At 40.2% G+C, this 19165-nt stretch overlaps 1 protein-coding gene across 2 annotated transcripts in view; it reads left to right on the plus strand.

Annotated features, from left to right (window-relative positions):
- The first annotated feature begins 1592 nt into the window (after positions 1 to 1592).
- The window catches only part of plxnb1b (plexin b1b), a 95391-nt gene continuing 77818 nt past the window's right edge, over positions 1593 to 19165 (plus strand). The window contains exon 1 of one of the 2 annotated variants that reach the window (XM_014408676.3): positions 1593 to 1954. The gene's annotated coding sequence lies outside the window, so the exon portion shown is untranslated. The remainder of the gene's footprint in view (positions 1955 to 19165) is intronic. The other variant, XM_014408683.3, reaches the window with a different exon arrangement.

Genomic DNA, 19165 nt, shown 5'->3' on the forward strand with positions numbered 1-19165 from the left:
GGCTTCTATCTTCTCGAGAGATATTCTTGTGTAGACTATATGTAAATATACTTTCTTTGATGTTTCAGTGAGGTTTTGAGGATCTTTGCATAATCAAAAAGAAATAATTCAGTTATCTGAAATAGCAATGTCTAAAAAATATGATCTTATTTTTTTGCACTAATTTCATCTGTGCTGTAGTGTGTGCATCGCGTACAACTCTTTTGTGACACAAAAAGAGCTCCATGCTCTGGATGCAAATGTCCCTGATAAATATACATGATTATTATAATATGAGTGTACATAGTGAGAGCAGAACAGACTCTACTGTCTTGTATTAGAGCTCGGGGGGATTTAACAAGTGCCGTGGTGGGTGGGGCTGAGTGTGATCTTTGAAGTTTATCTAGCTTCAAACCTCATTACAGGAGAATTAAAAAGGGTAAGATAAAAGGCTTCTTTTCACAGGAGAAGACAAAGATTCAGAGAGAGACTCTCCTTGAGGATAAAAAGTGTGTGGAGCGGGTTTTGTGATCTCTGTGTGGTCTCTGTTGATCCGCAGTGTGACATGGCATCTCTAAACTGAACAGTGGATAAGAACTGCACCCTGAATAACACCACAGTCATCCCACACAACAAACAGTTCCAGTCACGCTGACTTAATGTGTTGTGAATGTTTGTTTCATGGTTCACTATAGTAAACAACTGCTGCTTGTTTGTTTTTTTCAAACCAGTCAGCAAAAGATTATCTATTAATATTTCTGTATGTTGACTTTATGAATTCTCAGCAACATACATTTGCAATATTGAAAGAGTTATTCTGATGATTGTGTTTTTATCACATATTTGGCCCTTTGAGTCTCTCTGAATATATTTGATCTCAGATAGATTCCTGGGGCTGGAAAAATGGACGTCAGTTTTTCTTAAAGCAGGACTATTTGATGTAATAAAGTCTATGGTCACACTGGCAGATGTAGTCCATGCATGTTTCCTGTTGGCCAGAAGGGGTCTGCCATGCATCAGCCGGCTCTCTAGCAACTGATGCTGCATTCAGGAACTGGTGGAAGTACAGACTTTACACTATTGTTATTGCGTTCAATAAACTTTCCATCCTAACAGTCACTGGTTTTTGTACTACAAATATGAAAATGGAGTGAAAGTTATCTATTTAAATTCGCAGGTTGTGGTCTGGTGAACAACAAAAGACAAAACCACTCAAAATCTTTTAAGAAGCACATATTGGTGTTGGTCAAGTTACTTGAAAATAGTAATTAGTTACTAATTACTCATTACTTCTCCAAGAAAGTAACGACTTTACTGATGACTTATTTTCAAAAGTAATTAGTTACTTTATTACATAGTTACTTTTTAAAAACATGATACACAATCTGAATGCGTAATAAAGCAACAGACTTTTTCTATTTTGTCTGCAGCGGTCATGTCAGTGGGGGGATCCCGGGGTTTCTCTGTGAATTTCACATTCTCACTGTGCAGCTAAAGCTGGTCACTGCTATTTAACACAGATTACCTTACGTTCGCACGTGGTTATGTAAAATACGAGGAGCACTTGAAGGGAGCGTCATGTGTCCTCCCTTCGCCAGCCCCCTTTTTACGCCTGTGGAGAGCTGGGCGCTGAGCGAAGTATTCTCACTGTTGCTTACAGGGCGCATGTGGAGGCAGAGAGCTGCTGAATGAAACCAAGCAGAGAACCAGGAGAAACTTTTTTTTTTGCTACATGGAGTAACCACGCTGTTTTTCATCAGTAAATTAGGTGTGTAAAGTTGTGAAAGTTGGACGCCTGACAGGAAATTTCCAAGCATGGACTGAGCGGCAGGAATATCGAGGAGGATTCGCTTTCTTGCCCGCTAATTTGTCTGCACAAGCACCGGCTGCGGAAAAATTGGATACTTTACTAAAACTTCGCTGTAAGGAGGAGTAAACCAGAGCTGAGTGACCGAAGAGTTGTACACAGAGCACGGTGAGTGTGGGTGAGGGCTGTGCTGTGAGTCTCTGAAAATCTGTCCCATTGAAATCAAACTGGGATTTTTTTCCCACTTGTTTTCCTCTAAGTGTTCAAACTTCTGCCTTGTGATCAGCAATGTCGGGGAAATGGGTGAAAACCTTTATTTACCAATATTTATGTGGATTTCACACAAATCCACACACACGTGCTCCTTATTGGTTATTTACAGACTTTTCGCTATTAGTGGTGGAGCAGTTGGAGCAGGTTGATGAGAGTTGGGTTAGCTAGCGTTGAAGTGAACTCACTCCGTAACGTCCTCCAGGAACCGCTGCTCCACTCCTTGCTTTTTATGGGACATTATGCGTCTTTTTTTATTTTATTTTATTACTTGAGTGCAAATATAATTTTTTTTTAAAAGTCACCCCCCTTTTATTTTTTTTATCTGTTGAGTGTTCGGTCCGTTGATTTAAAAAAAACAAAACAAAAACAAAAAAAACAGAATTTCTTTTTCATTGACGAAACAAATTTAGTTTTTCAAAATAAAATGTCAGAGTCAGTTTTGAGCCCAAACTAGCATAAAAATATTTAATCCCATCATAAGACAACAGTTTGTTCTCAACGCGAAAGTGTTGCCTGGAGAGGCTTTTAATCGGAAAACCAGAAGAGAGAGATCTTGTCCTCATCTATTAATGATATTCTTTAAAGGCAAAGGTCAGATCTGGGTCTGTGTTAGTTTGTAGCTGCTTGTGTAAAATGTCATTATGATATTAATATACACTCTGGTACAGGTGTCACGGGGGCTCTCCAAAAGAGGGACTGTGAGTGTGTGACCATGGATCATGCTCGGCCTGTCTTGTGTAGTGTCTTTTATTGCCTCATCACAGAGCTGAAGGTTTATTACGATCCTCCTAATTATAATGGCAATAATTGCTCATGTATTTCAGAGTGTTGCCAAGGCTGGGAGAACCATCATGAGCTGCTTGTTGCTGTTAGCATCTTGAAATAAAAAGTGACTGGCAGTCTTTCTTCAGGTTTTCAAGCAGCTAAATTGTGAAAGCCAGAGGCTGCAGCGATGCAGGGCGGTACAGCAAAACAACAACCAAACATGGACTTTAGTTCAGACTCTGGTGTAGTCCAGCTGACTGAGTCAAAGTTTTGTTTTTTTTCCCATCTGATAAAACTCGTCACTTCTTGCAGTCTTTGTATAGTTCTTTCATCATGTGTTGGTGTTACAACAGCTAAAGTAGGGTCTGGCTGACTTAAGTGGGGCACGTATTTTCATTGTCCCTGAGTGAAATGCTGTTGACCAGCAAAACCAGTAGCTGACATGTTTTCTTGCTTGTACATGGATACAGTCAGTCAGCAGGAAACGGAGCTTTCTGGTCTTGTGAAATGAGCTTGTAAATGTCCTCATTATGGGGTCCTTATGGGGTATAAATGCTCGACCTCCAGCGGCCAAAAATGGAAGAAAATTGGAGTTTTAAAAAGGTGCAAGATAAATGAACAGCTATTTATTGTTGCAGTAATTTTAGTTTAGAATATGCACAGGAGAAAACTTTACATGAAAATATCAGTGCTTGGTTGCCATTTTCTTCAGATGTTTCATTCTAACAGTATAGTAGCAAGTGTGCTCTTACCTTTCTGTACCTACAGCTTTTTGACTTGATTTCTCGGTATAACTGAACAGGTCTCATGCATAACAGGACTGACTTAAGTAATAATTGGTAAGCGCCTTGAAAGATGTCAGCATTCAACAGCCAGGATTTGTAGCAACAGAGGTTGTTAAGTGCCTCTCTAATAAACCACACTCACCTCACAAACTCTCTCACAAGCAAGGTGCCAGAGGTCAAAAGGTGATGGGGGCTGGGTGTTGAATGCTCTCGTTTTGGCAAATGGAGGAGCATGTGGTGTCAAAACCAATATCCTCACAGCAAACCATTGTCAGGTGGTGTCATGAGCTGAAGGGAAGGCAAACACTGCCTTACTAAAGGAACAGCTTTGTATCGGTTAGTGTCTGCTGTCATTCTTGTAATGAACAGGTGGGGAGAATTCAAGGCCGGATGAAGGTTTGATGAACTGTGGATGGCTGTTCACAGCAGCAGCTCATCAGTTTAGGCGTTGATGAAGCATCTGTGAATACTGTACGGAAAGTGTGACGTTTTCTCTAAAAGGTACCAAGTGGTTATTGTTGGGGTATGCCTGAAATCAGCAAATGTTTACAGGTTAAAGGAAGGCAGGGGGAAGGTGTAATTTTAGTTTAAAGATGGGATAAAGGGAGACATTTTCAGATCGTTTTCTCTTTGAAGTCTTGGTTGTGAAAAATGTAGAAAAAGAGGAGGAAGTTTATACTCGGCCTCCTTTGTCACCTCTGTATTGCCAGCCTTGTCACAGCTTGAAGGTTAAGCCTAGATTATACTCTGCTGGAAACCTGTTGGCCGAGTCGTCCTTCCTGTTACACTTTTTTGACATCCGCTTGAAGTCTGACGCCTGGTCAGCATAGTGGATGCATTGTAATGTAAATTGTCTGCACCGTTTGGAAAAAATAATAAATAAAGGAAAAACCACCACGCTCACGGACATCGTTGCAGGTTGCATTGACCCAACCTATAGTTAATTTTCTTGGGTAGTGCACGTCAGGTTGAGTGGAGGGTTAAGAGGGGTTTCCAGCTACGGTCGAAGGGACAACGTAGATTTCCCACTGAAGTCAACTGTAAGCACAAAAGTAGTCTAGCCAGTTTTTCCCCTGGACATTTTAAGTGAAAAATAACTGCTTAACACTTTAACAGTGGCTAAAGTAACCTTGTAAAATATTTCTGACTGGGATTGTAGGTGAAGCTTTTAATAATCTGCTTAAAGTTTTGGTTTTCCACTTATGTATCAGTAATTTCCATCTACCGTTTGCTCTTCCTGTCGTGTGGAGTGGAACTAGCGATTATTCCAGTGATGCTCATTTGAGTCAGTCATTTTGGTCACACATCACCACCTGCTAGTATCTTCTCCTTTGTAACCTGGTTGTATTTGATGGCGTATTTTTGCCTGAAGTGGTGAAACATATTTATGGCTTCCACCTTCAGCGGGAACAGTTTTCTCACATAGTTTGCAGACTACAGTGCTTTGTTGGAGGCTCTCTTTTAGGTACTGAATTGTGATTAGAGGCTGACACAGGGCTCTCAGGCATGTAGGCATGATATGGCACAGCTCTAGTTTTTATTGCAGATGACAGGAAAGGACAACTCTCAGCCAGTCTGGTCACCTCAATAGCGATCAGAGTAGAAATTATTTGTAATGGCAGCAAGATATGAACACTCTTCTTGTCTGGCGGGGGTCGGGGGCTCCTCCACTCCAGTGGCCAGATTAAATACTCAATTTAATTATGTCACTGAGCATTAAGTCAATAACCTTATCGGAGTGGTCCGGCTGTTTAATGGAGCTTTGTGGGCCAACAGATGCACCAAGATTAAGGACTATATGCTGGTGTTGCAAACCCTGAGAGGAGGGATAAAAGACAGACATGGAATCTGATACATGAGCCCCTACTGCGCGGTGCCATACGTTTCACCACAGACTGATGCAAATCAATTGAAGAGATCCCGTAGTGTTACAGCTAGGGTTATTTATATAAGGTTGAATCAGAAGTTGATAATAAAAATTACTATTACATTAGATACTCATTTGCAACAGTATTGATACCAAGAATGCCGTCTTTACCTCCTCCGGCTGTCACACAACGTTACCCAGCAGACACCAACACTGTCTGCTGGGTAACTGGTCAAAAATGCCGGGATACTAATTCATTATTATCAGGTATTCTAACAACTTCCTAAAAAGCCTCCAGTTGATCAAAAATGGTGCAGCAAGAGTACCAACAGGGACTAGAAAGAGAGCAGATTTCTCCCATATTAGTTTCTCTTCATTGACTCCCTGTTAAATCCAGAATCTAGTTTAAAATACCTCTCCTCACATACAAGGTCTTGAAAAATCAGACCCCATCTCATCTCAAAGACCTCATGGGGCCATGTCATCACCAATAGAGCTATTTACTCTCGAACCGCTGGCTTACTTTTGACTCCTTGGATGTTTAAAGGTAGAGTGGGAGGCAGAGCGTTCAGCTTCCAGAACCTGAGAGCTGGTCCTCCTGTGAAACCAGCTGTTTGGATTTGGGAGACAGTCTCTGTGCTTAAGATTAGGCTTAAAACGTTCCTTTTTGATAAAGCTTACAGGCTGATGAGTCTGTGACCTTTAGTTACGCTGTAATAGGCCCAGTCTGCTGGGGGCTGCCCATAAAGCCTCCTATGTATTTATGCAACACTACACATTTGATCATTGTTTATTATTACTCTGTGTCACTCTTCCACGGTGTCTACCTCCCCTCACCCCAATGATGTTTCAAGCTTACTCTGTTGCGCCGTGATTTTTGACATCGCATTCTGCGGCACGTGGCACAATATTTCTGACGCTTGGGCTAGGCATGCACTTCTCGATTTTTGTAACCTAGTTTAACCTACCAGCATTTTAACGATGGTTATGGCGGACATTAATTCGAAGCCCCAAACTGGACAGTTTGTGCTCTACTGTACACATTATCTGGCTCTGAAAAGCCTTTTTTGGTGACTGAGGAGCGCCTCTGGATTTAATTAGACAGACGAGTTTGTTCATTATTCAGATATGTAAATGGAGACCCAGATACAGGCAGTGCTATGGAATGTAAAATGGATTTGATAGTCAAAAGCCCTTTGAAGCAGCAAGTGAAGTGCTCTGTAGTTACGTGGATTATTAACTTATTACAATGGGCTGTGTGCTTCCACCCCTTGCTCTTTGGCGTGTGCGTGTATGTGCTTACAGTTGCTCCCTCTTGAATGAGGCTAGTGTGTTTGCACAAGGTCAGTCTCAAAGCAGGAGTACACGTGACACGGTGGTTTGCCCAAACACAGTCTACCTCCTGAGTTGCAGTGAGGTAACTGAAAACTACAACCGAACTCTTGTGCTGCCTGACATCACAGACGTACGAGGGGATTCATGTCGAACATTGAGCTAAAAATGAAAAGGTCTCATGTTGGTTTGATATAGTAGTTTAGTGTTGGCTGTTGTTGTGATTTGGTGCTATGCAAATAAAACTCAATTGGTTAAAGAATATTGAAATGAATCAAGTGAAGTTTACTGTTTACGTGAGATGGCAGCAGATTTAAAATGTGCATATTCACTGTCAGATCTGGATCAGCTTTTACAGGAATTTTGCAGCTGCATTACACATTTAGTTCCCAATTGCAATGCAGAATATTCTTTTATTACTAATTCTGAATGAAAGCTGCTTCTTTGTGACAAATACAGAAGTAAAGATTGGTCTGCATTTACTTCCTGTTCATGTTTGTACACTGTGTGGCACCATTTATGATTTTGCTGCTAAACGTGTGACCCGATGGTGACGGCTACAGGCACTATGGTACAAACAAAACCTGGTTTGTCTCTGTCTGCCTCAGGCTCTATTCACACCATATTCTCACAGCAGTTTTCTTTACTAATCTGATAAAACAACGTTGTAATAATGGAGCTAACCCATAAACACAGCTCTGTCTGAATTGTGGGGAAAGTGATGCCATACTTTAATTCATGCCGTAACTCTGCAGTTTCATCCATCTCTTCCTCTCCATTCATTGCTCCTAACTCAGCACTCAACACTTTCTGCAGCTCTCATTTGTTTCAGCATCCTGTCATTCTGCGCTGAAGCAGCCGTTTGTAGAAGGCCCTGAAAGAACGAGGCCCTGCTGTGCGATAGGTTGACATGGATGAGAAGAGCTTTGTCAGTGTACTCACAAAGAGAAGATATGACCTCTGCCTTTACCTGAACCACGCAATCTCACACTTGGCCTTTGTTCTTGTACCTTCGTGAGGTCCAAAGTATGGAAGAATTTTTTTTATTTTTTTATTTTTATTTTTTTAAGGCCTAACCTAACCTGGGCTTTAATCCTGCAATCAAAGTCTGGTTGTAATAGACCCTAATTATAAACCCACATCAATGTAGACACAAGATAAGAGGCTTTTTAGGAAACTGCAAAAACTACGCACAGTTTCCTTGTCTGGAAACTGTGTGTAGTGCTGGGTGTTGTTTAAAGTCATATTGGTATGTGAGCCAAAATGGACCTGAGGCAAAGTAAACATGCCAGAATGAAAGATGCTCACATTTCTTTTGTGCTGTCTTTACACAACTGGAGATGGAGATGCATGATATCCAATGTGTTCAAGATTTATTTATATTCATTACCCAGTCACTGTTGTTCTGTAACATGACATCAGCCACTTTGGATTCAGTGGAAGTCTCACTGTTAAGGTTTTGGCTGCCACCATGCCAGACGGTAACACATCACTATACCACAGTGAGCTTTGCTGGCAGAACTGACTAATAAAATTGTAGAAATTTAAAAAACAAACAAACTATAAACTTAATACTGTTACACAAAGTACAATTGTGGTTATGAAATCACAAAACCAAAGAATATGGTGACAGAATAAGAACTTTACTGTGAAAATGACAGGATTGAAATATAGAGCAGCAGCACAACATTTAATTGGTCTTCAGGCATGTATCATTAGGTATCTGTAATCAGTATGTGAGGGTAAATAATTATGCCACAATGGACATTAACATGCAGTGTGTTTAAAAACAATTTGGCTTTCACTGGAAACAGAACCTGAGATAATTGTTGCACGTTATGTTCCTGCAGTGAAAAAGATTTGGCAGCATGGTGTTAAATTCCCCGCGACCCTGAAAAGGATAAGCGGTAGTGAATGGATGGATGGATGGATGGTGTTAAATTCCAGGTATCCTGCAGCTGCAGGAGTATATGAACATGCCACATGCATACTTGTAATTTTTTATTTCTTTATTTTTTTGTTAAATTCACTTTGCATGCTTTGGCTGAAAACTGATCCAGAACTCAACTCAAAATGAAACTGAGGCTTTTTGTTTCTGGCTTTTTGTGGCTGAAGTTACCTGGTCGTTCCTCTGCATGCTCCACAGAAATGCAAGAAAACTTTTTTTCCTTTTTTTGTCTCGCTTGCAGATAATTTCTGCTTTTTGGTCTCTGCAGCTTTAAAAATGGTGTTCTGCATTCCCCACGCTTTTCTTTCTCTTCATAAAGAGAACGTGGCCATGCCTTCTTTTTGTTTCTTTTGTTGAAGAGGAGGCTGAAAAGACCGGCCAACCAGACAGGAGATTGTAAGGAAAGGGTGGGAGCTTAGAGACACGTAGGCATACCTCGAGGAGAGGGGGGGAGAGCGAGAGCGAGAGGGGGGGCGGGTGTCTCTTCCGTTCTCTTGTTTGTTAGCTGGAAAACAGCTGGTGTTTTGGCTGTAGACTCAGAGAAACGACAGGTGAGTGGGTGTGGTGGAAGAGGGAGTGTCCTCCATCTGGAAGATAACCTTGTGAGTCCAGGCTTTCATATTGAGAAAACTGCTTTTGAAAACTTTTTGAGCATACATGACTGTTTTCATGTTGAAATGTGGTGATTTAGTAGCAGATTAAGGGGATGGCAATTAGAAATCTCCTAAGTTTTTCTGTATTGTCCCTTGCATTGCTTAGCTGCAGTCAGGTGGCCATTCATCCTGAATTGTGATTTGAAGGGAGAAGAATTTAATATAATCCACATGACATCAGTCAGCTTTGGTTTTTGGCTCCAGAGGCAACAATATGAGAAGCATCTGCTGTGATGACACTATCTGGGTTTCTTTTCTTACTCTGTGTGTGTCTGTGTGTGTGTGTGTGTGTGTGTGTGTGTCTTTTCATGACACACAGACAAGCATGAAAAGCAGCATTTTGAAATGCCGACAGTCAACTGTTGCCAAGTGGCAACCATGGAGGCTGCTGGAGAACAGTGAACGCTCAGTTTCCCTAGAAACACCCTTTTTCCCCTCCCCTAAATGGACTCCCCCCCCCCTTAAGTCCCATTATACCCCCTGGGGGGGGGGAGTCCTGGGAAAACGAGGTTGCTATGGTAGGCCAAAGCTGAATGTTGGACAGGCATGTTAAAAGTTCAGGCCCCTGGCAAGCTGCTGCTGGACTCAGGTACAAAACTGGAAAACCTGAACTTCTACCTTTTTTAAATCTTCAAGGCTAACAAAGTAGGGTCTGCAACAAGCATTTAATTCATTATGAATTTCTTAAGAAATTCTGGTCTCAGAAGAGTAGTATTAATTTAAGTACTTGGGTACTTAATGTCTGTCAACTAAAGATTTTCCTAGTATTCCCAGGCTGTTTTCACATATGACCTTAGGTTTTGGGAGTACCTAATTGGAATATTTTTATCAGTCATCTTTTCCCATTACTACTCTACATGTGGATGCACAAATAGAACTGTGGTAATGATTGTATCCAGCAAGGATGCTGTTAATGTCAGATTGAATGACCATGCTAAGTGGCTGACATTGGACTCTTTGTATGTTGCAAAGCTGTGGATAAACCTGATGAATGATAAGTGAATGTTTGCCTGCAGAAAGTACTTTTGACTTTCTTGCCCTCCTGCAATGATCCCACACCTGAGGAATGTGCTATAAAGCAGGATTAGCATGTTAGCACGCTATGTCAAGCTTAAAGTCAGACTTGAAAGTTGCTCTCTTTCTACCTGGCTATATTACCATGGAGACTTGGTCTAAATTTCGGTTTAAAATTGTCTAGAAGCGCCACGTGTTTACTGATTTTTACTGACAGCATGTTTTAAGTGCGATACAGATTTTCTGTTAGAGATTTTATATGTGCAAGTTATTAAGCCGTACCTTACTAAAACCACTGAACAAAGCGCAAACGGTCTACACATTGTCATAGAAATGATGACATTGTACATTAGTCATTTTAGTGTACAAATGTTTCTATATTTGTTTGGTTTTACACTGCTGGAATTGAAGTAAGTAGAAGACGGGACACCATCAGGAGTATCTGTGCAATCAATAAAAAGTTTTGTTTGATCTTCCAAAAAGCTAAAGTTTCTCACCATGTGCAATAATAACCCCACAGTGAGAAATGTGCAATATCTGTAATATAATTAGATTCTCCTTGTGTGCCACCCTCTTGTAAAAGAGGTATAATTTATAATTCACAATTTATATTAGTATTGTCATGTTTTAGTTTTGTCTATTCTTCTAACATGCTTACTATGACTGAGAGCTCTGCAAATGTCTTGTATATATCTTGTATCAAGATAATATCTTGAATTAAAATGTTTATTGTATTACTCTGTCTGTTAGATCACCAGATTAATAATTTCAATTCAATGATTTATCAGTTTCTTGTTGCATTTTACTTGTATAGTTCACTTTTTCTATTTTTAATCACCATTTTGTCATAATGTCTGTGACTGGACTGAGTCGCATTCCCACGGTTCACTTTGTGTGCAAGAAGAGTCATATTACCTGTGAAATGCCTCTTTTTGTGTGAGCACACACAGAGCCTGAAGCAGAAAGTTACCCGGTATTTCTAACAGTGGTCTTAGGTTTTGTTGAGCCAGCTAAGGCTTGTTTTAGGTTTGAGCAGATGTAGCGTGAACTAGAGCAGGGCGATATGGCCAAAAATATTTATCACGATATATATTTGAAAATTTGCGATAACGATATAACCGACGATATAATTGATGCGAGACAAAATACAACTCCACAACATTACTAGCGCAAAAAGACAACCTTCCATTTATTTTCACTTAAACAAGAAGCTGGTTTTTATGTACATTAAAGCTTTATAAAAATGTAACAGTGCAAATGCAAATTCCTTGCTGAAAGTTTAACCAAAAGGCATTTCCAGTAGAAATGGGCTGACATATCCTGAGCATAACCATGTATAATATCCACTGAAGTTAAAAAGAGGTGCTTTGCAACATTAAACTGCAGTGTGCAGTACGTATTTTTCGGACCATAAGGTGCACGGGATTATAAGGCACATTAAGCGAAAAAAAGCAGTCAGATAAATCAAACTTTATTAAACTCCTTCTTCTTGCTTCCTCCACTTCTGTACCATTGATTCATTAATGTTGAATTCTCTGGCAGCTGCTCTATTCCCATGTTGTTGCAGTATATTAATGACTAACCTCGTATTGTGGATGGATTATCTCAGTTGTTCTCCTGACTGAAGTTTGGTCCGTTTACAGCATCCTGCCATGCGATTGCATTTGTCTCTAATCATGAAGAACCTTCACGTTAACTTTTATAAGTGGAAAAGTGTTAGTGTTCGTCCTCCAGCTTCACTGTTTATGTTATGCTAACATAGCTGTGTCGCTAGCGATCACGTAGCACATCATTATATACCAGCTAGCCCAACTTCAGTAACCCTACAAACGTCACTGCTGTTTAGTTTCCTGTCTTCATTTATGTTGGAAGTGATAGCAGAGCTGTACGTTTGATTTTTTTCAGAAATCTCTCAGTCAGAACATGCTATATCATGTTTAGGTAACTAGCGAAACTAGCGAGCTAACTTCCGCTAGCTTCCTGCTAACTTCTAACTCCGTTAAATGTAATAACTTTTGTTTTCATGGATGCCTGGAAGTTAAACTTTATAGTTACACCTGGTAAAGCAGCAATGCTGATCGTTTTATTAAAGATGAAAGAATTTAGACAGTTTTTAACTCTAAGTGATGCTGCAGTGTTGTTTGACCTGAAGCATACGGAGTTTAGGACCCAGATTACTCCCAGATTTAAGAGCATCTTAGTCCGACAAATACGACAATAACGACGGCTGGTTGCATGTTCTGCAAAAAAATGTGCTTTGTTGTGTATCTGACGGACAAACACCAAACCAGTTCCACATCACTGAAGTTGCACCATTTTTACAAACCAATTCTGGTTCATCTGTTTCACTCAACAATCGGCCATGTGCGTATGAAAACAAAGGCACTGCGCATGCGCATTTTACTCCCATTCTATCGCGATATTTCATTTTCCTATCGTTGCCTAACATTATACCGGTATTACCGTGAACGGTATAATATGGCCCAGCCCTAGCGTGAACACAGTCTGCAGGCAGTTTTGAAGGCAGTATCTGCAGTGTATTTGTTGTCAATATAGCAGATTACAGATTATGTCTGCCAGTTTGTTGGCTACCCTTTATCATCAGCACAGAACATACAAAGAGCTAAAGTGAAACCAAGTATTGAAAACAAAAGTATCCATTGCAGCTACTATCAGTCTTTTTCATGCTGCATTATTATTTTAGATTTTTTTTTTTTTCTTCTATTCTGGTCCAGCTTGTTAATCAGCATTTGAGTGATCATCCGCATCCAGCAATTTGCAGTTGAATTTTGGAGGACTGCACAGGAGCACGATTGCCATGGGTGAAAACCCTGCTCTGTTCACTGTCTGTATGCAGACAAACATGCACTGTATTGCCAAAAGTATTCACTTGTCTGTCTTCACACACACATAAACTGGAGCTACATCCCATTCTTAATCCATAGGGTTTACTATGATGTCAGCCCACCCTTTGCGGCGGTAACAGCTTCAACATTTCTGGGAAAGCTTCCTACAAGGTTTAGGGACATTTATGGGAATTTTTGACCATTCATCCAGAAGTGCATTTGTTAGTTCAGACACTGTTGTTGTCGAGAAGGCCTGGCTCGCAGTCTCTACTCTAATTCATCACAAAGGTAGAGTCAGGCCAGTCAAGTTCTTCCACACCAAACTCGCTCATCCATTTCTTTATGGACATACTGGTGCACAGTCATGTTAGAACAGGAAGGGGACATTCCCAAACTGTTCCCACAAAGTTTGCAGCATGAAATTGTCCAAAATGGCTTCCCATGCTGAAGCATTAAGAGTTCCTTTCACTGGAACTAAAGGACTGAGGCCAACTCCTAAAAAAAACCATCACCCTAAACCCCCCTCCACCAAACTCTGCTCTGTTATTATATATGGCCTACTGCTTAGTGGCTGAGTTGCTGTTGTTTCTATTGCATCCTTTTTGTTAGAATACTACTAACAGTTGACTGGAATATTTAGTAGCAAGGAAATTTCATGATTGGAATTGCTGTACAGGTGGTATCCATCCACACTGAACTCCTGAGAGCGACCGATTCTTTCACAGATGTTTGTAGAACAGTCTGGAAGTGATTGAAATACCTGAATTCAGTGATTTGGATGGATGAGTGAATACATTTGGCAATATAAGAATTTTGTGGGACCTTAAAGAAAGCTTCACTGTGTTGAACTTTCTTATATATATGTATAAGGTGTATATTCGCTTTCTAAGTTTGGGATAATGAACAACCGACCAATGAAAAGTAAAATCCTCATTGACGGTTTGGTTGACTGCTAGCAGCAACCCTACTTAATGCTAATGCTATCTCGGCTACCCTTAGCAACGAGGCCCACATCTGTAAAGCTGTGAAGCTGAATGATTCAAATGCCCATGTGCTCTTGTTATCTTCGCTCTTGTTGGCAGCAGGAGCTACTGGTGCGCTTACGATATCCTGCTGCTCGTCATGTGCAGAAAGTAAATGTGTTGTCCCAGCACAGCAGTATTTTTACAAGCTGCCTATCATGTGTCTTCTTACCATGACACTTCCTGTTAGTTCATACTCCCTTAGAGGTCATGGGTCGTGGGGCTCTGCTACCCTTGCACTGATATAATCCTCCCTCAGCAGGGCTTTGTTTTAACAAAGCAGGGGACTGAGGTTAAAATGTTTGCAATAAGATGTAACTGCATCTGTGTGTGAGTGTGAACTCCGTGTGAGCCCACAATGTTTCCTTGCAGCCTTTGCTGTTAGATGAGCTGAAGTGTAGCAGTATACTGGCCTAAGTGTAGCTCTTCACTGTGTTGTTTGACTTAAAGGATATCTAATTCAATGTGAACCTTTGATTTTGTTCATTTTGTGAACAGCGTCTGCATGTGTGGGCTGGTATAACATCTGTAAAGCAGCAGCTTGCGTCACAAAATACTGGACCTCTCATGTTTTTAATGGAGGGGATCTTTCCCCCCTTGCTTACCAGGAATAATGTTTCCCCCTTGGTAGTTTTAATCTGGCTCCAAATGAACCAGGCCTTTGTTAGCTCCTTGAAGGGGTTTGTGTGTTGGTGAGTTTGTGGGATTATTTATTTATTTATTTATTTTTTTAAGCCACACCATTCAAGTTCATGTAACTTAACAGCAGCTCACGACTAATATTGTTATTCCCTGGGTGGTGTACAGCTGGGTATATATGTATTTGGACTCTGGTACAACTTTTTAAAATGTTGCCTCTGTGCGTAACTACAACGGATTTTAAATCAAACAATATGTGATTGCAGTGTATGCTGATAGCTTCAGTTAACAAATAGCATCAATATTTATAAATGGCTGTTTTCATATTGTGAAAATGGAGCAAACAGTGAAATTGAGTAACTCTAATTATCTAAAGATTTATGTCCAGTGTGTCTCCAACTAACTGCTGCAAACCTTCTGCCTTTGTGCCTTTATCTTTGAAAGTAACAAGCATTCCCTTGTTACTTTTTTTAAATAGTGCATCCATTTACTGTGTTTGGCTTAAAAAGATTAAATTGAGCCTTAGGGAATGACCTGGTCAATGCTCAAATTTGAATCCTATGTAAATGTTGTGAAATGATTTGTATACAAGAAAACTCTTAAAATGTCTTGCACCTGCTGCACCTGCTGCACCTGCTGGAATTTTGAATGAAAAAGTAGCTAAAAAGAATTAATAAGCCAGCATTGAAGGATGATGGTAATTTTTTTCCAAACACATAAAATAAGTTGCGTCCTGCATGATCGGCTAAGTAGTCGCTTGTACCAGGATGGTCCTAACTCCATCCATGAGGAATGACAGGCTATAAAGTGATGTAACTGATGATGATGTGAGTAAATATCGCAACTTTGTCAGCATTAGTTTCATTTAGGGAAAAATTCTATCCTAAATGTATTTCTTGAACGTTATTTTCAGTTTGTATTTTCTTCCTCCTGTGCTGCCCTGTAAACAGGCAGGACTATCTCAGGCCCAACAGGGCATTAACATTCCTTCCACTCAAATGTCAGCCCAAGTCCTGAGACCACGAAGCTTCTGCCTGATAAAACTGAAGTCCCTCAGAGCTGCTAGAGATGTTTATGAGCTTTTGTGAACATTAAAAAGCAACATATGTTTATTATGCTGATCTGTTTTCTTACAGAAAATTCATTGGTTGAAAAGAGTCATTGGTTAAAGAGAAATAATGGGATTTAAAAAGTTTCCTTTGCAAATTGCAGACATTGGAAAGACTGTAGTGTGTAGTGATACACAAACCGGGTAGAATAATACAATGGTGACTACTGGAAAATAGAAATATTGATGCTGTTGCAATAAAATTAAAAATGCTTTGTGATGGACCATTATTTGCCGGTTTGCGTCCTTAAAGTGTACCCAGTTTGGCTTCCCCTCATTTAGTTGGTGTGTGTGTGCAGGCAAAGAGCTGGGCTGTGAAGTGTAGGTGGTTTACCTCAAGTGTTCTTCAGCAGCAGCGATTATCAGCGGAGAAGCTATAAAAGTTTTATAGCACTAACTACCCCTCCTGTTTCAACTTTGTTGTTTTACAGCAACACATTAGACATTTGTTTCTATTTGAGTAGCTGACAGTTGTTAGTCATCATGTGCCCTTTGCTTACAATGAGCTTGTGTTACACTGATTTAGGTCCTGGCAGTGAGCATGCAGTTGGATCTAAAATGGATTGCATGTTATCGGGTTTGTTCTTATAGATACCTATGCGTATTCTGGCTCACACTACAGATTTCCATGACTTGGCTACTTACTACTAGAGTTTGCAAAGCTACTCTGGTAGCATGCAAAAATAAACTGGAGCTGAAAGTCAGTGCAGTAGAGATGACTATTAGCTATCAGGGATACTGGCTGTCACTGGCCAACAGTAGAAAAAACAGAGCATTTAGAGCAGAACAAAGCCTGTTTGTTTGTTTTTGCCTCATGTGGGTTACTTGTACATTAACTAATTAATTGAATTGTTTAATTATTTGTCATTATTTGAAACCTTGGCAATGTTTCATGTCAGTGCTCACCATTGTAACACTATGTATATATGAAAACAAAGGAAAACTTTAAGTCTTCTTTAGTATTTACATTGATTACTTGCTTCCAAACTGAGTGACTTAATGCTGTTTAGCAATGTAGTCCCACTAAATAATAAATAAAAACTAGATAAAAACTTAAATGCTTCCTAAAAAAGTCTCAAACTCTTGGCCTAAAGGCCTGGATAACCCAGGATGCTATCCGGCTACAGTGAGGCTGTCCTCATGGCCCTTATCGATTAAACGAGTTCCCTGTGCTGCCTGCTGATCGTAGACAACAAATTGATTACTATAATGGCCTCATGACCCGATGCCCTGCGCTGGTAGGATTCAATCAACAGGCAGTGACCTCTTTTTAGATCTCTGACTTATTAGTCTAACAGCTGCTAGCTGCAGACATAGATGATGTCATACATCAGTCTGTTTGATTCTATGTTTTAGTGGAATTTCATGAAGATATCCTGGGCTTCAGGAAGTCAATTTTATCCCACTACATTATGTTATTACCAGACTATTTTTATAGCTAGTGTAACAGCATTAGCACCTCATCAAGCACTTAGTTAGTAAGTTGATTTAGTTGATGGGGAAAAGCAGATTATATGTGTGCACGCTTAACAAATTAGCACTCAGTGGACTGACCAATAATCAGAACAATGAAATTTTTTTTTATTGACTTTGTAGACCTTTGTAGATTTATATAACCACTACAGTTTCTAATACCAGTTCAGACAGTTTAACAGATGATAACTGTATGTAAGCACAAAGTATTTGGATGTGCCAACACTTTACCAAGGTCTGGAAGAACCACACTGTCACCCTCAGATGAGAAGAAATTGGTTAGGATGTTCAGGACCAACCCACCAGGGCTGGTCATGAACTGCAAACTGCTGGAACGTCATCGTCACTGTCCACTGTGAAAGTTTTACATTGGTATCGACTGCCAAGCGCAATCGTTACAGGATTACAAGCCAGCTGCCTTCTGGAGAAATGTGTTATGATCAGACGAGAGAAGGACTGAGCTATATGTTTCAAGGAGTATTTGCATTTTAAAAGTCATTTAGGAAGTATGCTGTTCAGTTAGTCCACCCCCCAAAAATAGAACAGTTCACATAATTCATTAAAAAATGAAATTCTCATGATATTCATGCCCATGGGGAGTCTATGTAAACTCTTGACTGCAGAAGTTAACAGGTAGCCATGGTTTAAGATGGTGGTTTTTTGTTTTTTTTTGTTTGTTTTTTTTAAGTTAAAAAAATATGAAATACACTGGAAAATGTAGGTGGATGGCCATGCTCCTCTTTGACCTACTTTATTTAATGCTTGCAATATTTACCAGGTTTTCTGTATAGATATGAGATAATTAACACTTTTAAGAGTAAGGAATAGGCAAGTGGGGGTGATGGTCACCATTATGGTTTTTCCCACTACTGACTCGCAGCTAAAATCACAGAGGGATTGGGAAATTGGCCCACATGACACATTGTTGTCAGATTATAATGATGAGTTGATCCTTTTCTCCATGCAATTAGAGAACTGGCCAAAGAGATGGCACACTACTTGTCCTTTTCAGTGTGAGAGCACATTTAGAATTAATGGTTGAGCTGTGGCTGGAAACATTCATCCTAGAGAGAGACCCAGTCTTTTCTGGTTTACTACAAGGTTAAAAGAATAATCCCTATGCTTGCACTACTCTCCCAAGGAAGAGGGGTACAGGAACATATTTACCTCTGGAATTCAACCACAAGGCTATTTCAGTTTCACTTTGACTGCATGGCTTACTTTTTCCCCCTTTCTTATTCATTGCACTTTGTGGGTATAACCTTTGTTCATTCTGAAGTGCAATAACCAGATGTGGCTTTAGGAATGGAGCAGGATAGCATCATCAATGTGTGTACGAGCCTGAGAGGGCAGGGCAGGAGTTGTATTTAGATGCTGTATATATTTTCCAAGAAACTGAGATGGAGGAAAAACAGAAATTTTTGGTATTTAATTACAGAGCGGCCATGGCCAAAAGCACACGGTCAGGGGTAGTTTTAAAGCCGACAGCTTAACAACTTCAGGAATGGTGGCACAGTTGGTTTTTGTGATGCTGTGTCATTTCCTCCTGTGAAAGCTGGGTTTTTTGATGTGTTTGGGATATGATTATGTGCCAGCTCCAATGAACAGACAAAATAAAGCAGCCAAGACCTTGCTGCCATGTTTACCAAAATTC

Source organism: Maylandia zebra, linkage group LG5 (assembly GCF_041146795.1).
Source record: "Maylandia zebra isolate NMK-2024a linkage group LG5, Mzebra_GT3a, whole genome shotgun sequence".
NCBI classification, from domain to species: domain Eukaryota; kingdom Metazoa; phylum Chordata; class Actinopteri; order Cichliformes; family Cichlidae; genus Maylandia; species Maylandia zebra.